The sequence below is a fragment of the Haplochromis burtoni genome, unplaced genomic scaffold, assembly GCF_018398535.1.
Source record: "Haplochromis burtoni strain Fernald_Lab_line unplaced genomic scaffold, NCSU_Asbu1 Contig_569, whole genome shotgun sequence".
Classification (NCBI taxonomy): domain Eukaryota; kingdom Metazoa; phylum Chordata; class Actinopteri; order Cichliformes; family Cichlidae; genus Haplochromis; species Haplochromis burtoni.
In genome coordinates, this window is record NW_024582930.1 from 186,609 (window position 1) to 190,550 (window position 3,942).

Consider the following 3,942-nt stretch of genomic DNA (forward strand, 5'->3'; position numbering starts at 1 on the left):
AAGTTCGATCAACACCACCAGTGGTTTGTTTTACTTTTCCCACAATACACAGCTGGAGATCAATGAAGGGATCTGGAAATTGGAATACTATCCCAGGATCTCTGATGGACCGATCCGATATTATGTATCAGTATGTAATCCGATACTGACCCAAATTACTGGATCGGATATCGGAGAAAAATAAAAAATGTAATCCGATCCATTAAATATCAAAAAAAGCACCTCACAAAACTTGCGACACGGCGTAACTCGGCTCATAACCGTAACATGTCGGAGCAGTGTGCTCAGTGATAGAGCGACTGTGTGTTTGTAGCCTCGCTACCAAACCAGCATTTCATCTCTGAAGTGATCCCAGAGAGAAGTAAAGCAGGTGTTTAAGTTCATCTCTGAATGTTTGTAAAGCTTAACAACCGATATATGGAGCGACTGCCTCTCTCTCTCTCCTGCTGCTGCTTCAATCGTGAAACTGATCACTGATCAGCTGATCGGCTTTTCTGTGGCGAGTCCGTCTCTCTTCTTTGTTTTTGTCTCACTTTGCAGCAGAAAGAGGAAACCAGCGGCTGAACAACAGCAGCACGTTTAAGCTTGATCAGCTGTTGTTAGAATGTATTTAATATTACTTTCTACACCAGGATCTTTTTCTACAGCTGACGCTGGTAACTGTGCAGGGGCGGATCTAGCAAAGTGTAGCCAGGTGGGCCGATAGGGCATGAACAGGGAAAAGGGGGCACAAAGACATACTTTTCTTTCTTATTCTCATTTAAAATGTCGAGCTTTTAATAAATAATTATCTGAATCTGACACCCAAAGTTTTAATCTGATGTAAAATGTATAGAAGTCCATCACTGTATATAGTAACTGTTAAGTCTAATATACCCTAGTAAGCTATACTACTTTTTCCTTTGGGAACCATCTGTGCAGTCTGCAGTTCTGTTGAAGAAAGATGTTGAATCTATTTTATTATTCTTGAAAAATAATTTATTTCTGTGCATTTTTTCTTTTTTCACACTGCATCAAATTAAAGTTGATTACGTCGATTAAGCATCATGAGGTGGGGGGTGGGGGGGAGCTGCTTACTCTTTAAAACACCAGAGTAGGGAGGATGGAGCAGGTTTAAGTTTATTAGATTGATCAGTTTTGCTGAACTATGAAATATTTTGGGTGCAGTGTATTTTTTTACATACAGATATAACAGAAAAGCCTTACTGGGTTTTTTTTTTAACGTCAGTATGAACTTATACAAAAAGCAGCAAGATATTAAAAAAAATCAGTTTTATTGATTAAAAAATTCACTATATTGGATTCATATCGGTATCGGCAGATATCCAAATTTATGGTATCGGACATAAAAAAGTGGCATCGTGCCATCTCTAATCACTGAGTACATTTTTCAGCTTTTTCTACGGAGTGTAAGACTAATTGCAGTGACTTTATAATTCACTTCTGACACAAAATGAAATCAACGGCCCAAAGCAAATATTAGTCTGTGATAAATTACAAGCCAACAGGAAACATGAACCCACAGAAATGCTGAGCAAAGAAAGGGAAAAAAGCACATATGCATACATAAGACAAATAGTACAGAAAAGAGCCAAGCTACAGCATCCGTCTGTGGGTACAAGAAGGCCAAGCAAAGCACAACATTGTGTCAGTCACAAGGGATGAAACAGATTATGCATGCATAACAAAACCCCAGAACCCTCCATTTGTTTCAAACCCTTCACTTTCTCTATGTGTTTGCCCACATTTGACAGTGGCACAGTCCAGAGACTATTCTTTAAAAAGGGCACGAGTGATTTTATTAAGAGCAGTGCATCTTCATCAGGCAGGGTTCTGGCTCACAATGACTTCATCCCGGGACTCGTGGAACAGAAAGCCTTCGAGTCAGAGATACAGACACGTATGCTGCTACTAGCATAATGTGACTGGGCTGGAAACTAAGTCTCATGACCAAACAACTCACACTTTGTTCTATTAAGTATCTTACATGGGGAATAGCGACTGCTATTTCCTGCTACATATCCCCCACGTGTTAGACAGCAACATGCAAACTCGGATCCTTTAGAGTGGCTGAGACTCTAAAACGAGTGAGGGGTTTCTCATGAGGCAGAGGGAAGTTCTCACCCTTGAGTGGCTACAGAAGAGCTTTGCACTCCTCACATGACTTCAGGATAGTTAACTGAGGTTTTGTTCATTCATAAAATAAAGCTGAAACAATCGTTTAATAGATGAAACTATTAAACCGTTTTCTCAATACGGCCGATGTTATTATGCCCTCCTGTACGCTTCAACAGAGCCTGTGGTTTGAACTTTATCCACTTATAAGACAAACCTGTGGAACCAGGTTTAATGACTGAAATCAACAGTTTGTACCTAATTGGAATCAAATGAACTAACAACTGCTGTTTGGAGACAAGAGGGACCACCATGTTTACACAGAGCTACAGGACGCTCACATCAAGAAACAGCTAAATACTACAGAAATGATATTAATATTTCAGTTTCAGTCATTGGGGAGCAAACTGAAGCCTGTTAAACAAAGCAGGCTTACTGAGTTGCTTGGATCCTCTTATAGAACAGAGAAATCACTGAAGGCTTAAACACAGACTGGTGAGGAAAGGTAAGAAAATTCAGAGTGGATGTCAGAGTAAACCTGCTTATAAAAAAATAATATTCAGGTAGACAAAATGTCTTGGCTTTGTATGCAACTTTGTGATGCATTTCTATGGTATATCTTTGAATTATATTAACAAACCTGGAAGCAGATTAGACGAAACAAAAAGCAGCCAGTTTAGTGTAAAGGATTCAGTCATAAATGGTGTTGATAACAGCCCAAGGAGGTATGCTAAAAAAGCTATACATTGATAACTCAATATACTTATTAATGTCACGAAGGAATCACTTAACTTGGCTGGGTTATAATGACACCTTATCCACTTTATAGGAGGTTGTGTTCAGGGGTGAGATTTAAAAATCCAATGAAGAGAAAAAACAACAACATTTTTTGCAATTTTTGTTGCCAATAGATGGAGGAAAAACAGATCAAAGGAGCAGGGGTCCTTTGATCAACACGTCACACTGCATCTCTGCTGCTCCCACTGATATGTCAGTGTCTGGTATTGTATACAGTGTCATCAGGTCCCCCAGCAATAATGTGTCAAAAATGTAGTGCTGCTTGCAGGTACATTAGCATTACATTGGCAGTGCCAGCAGTGGGAACCTTCTTTCCTTTAGGATTAACATCCACACTGCTCCATGTGCAATGCTTTGGACAAGTGGTTTTACGTGACCTTCCACAGGCATTAGCAGAGAACTACTGAGCAGATATACCCTCAAATCAGACATGGGGTTTTAGCTTTGTTGAGCACTCCAAGCCCTTTTCACCAGAAAAAGTAACCAAAGATGAAAGCTGAAAAATGTAAAAATGATTTTAAAAAAATACTTCAATGCAGTTTAAGCCTGACATGAGATTTGAACCACACTTCCCCAGGTGAAAGCTTTCTGCATCTTTCTTTTAACGTGCAATTCTTACAGTTAACACTACTCATCTTATCTGGCTGATAAGATTATGAGATACACTTGCAGGGAGTCCATTTCCAACTCGTGCTTTATTTTATTTTTATATATATATTCTAAAGCGTTTTAAAATAAGACACCAAAACATGTTAGCAATCCCACCTTTCATAGAAAATCAAGACCACACCAGCTAAAAGCAGTTTTTTGATGGATGGATATTCAGCTGTGTGGCTGGGTGATTGTTGGGAGATCGGCTCTTTATCAAACACCTGCTACAGCACAGAGGCGCTTGGAAAGCGCTCTGTTTGAGAATTAGTGCTGTCAGAGGAGCGCTTGGCATTGCATCTGAATATAGCTTTAATAAGGGCACCACTTACCCTCCAATAAGCTTGTTATCGACTTACACTGTAAATGGCGGTTAGACAG

The 3,942-nt window shown here is 39.5% G+C and overlaps 1 protein-coding gene across 2 annotated transcripts in view; it reads right to left on the reverse strand.

Annotated features, from left to right (window-relative positions):
• zcchc2 (zinc finger, CCHC domain containing 2) overlaps nt 1–3,942 on the reverse strand; it is a 23,906-nt gene that overhangs the window by 14,558 nt on the left and 5,406 nt on the right. The gene's annotated exons all lie outside the window — the stretch shown is intronic.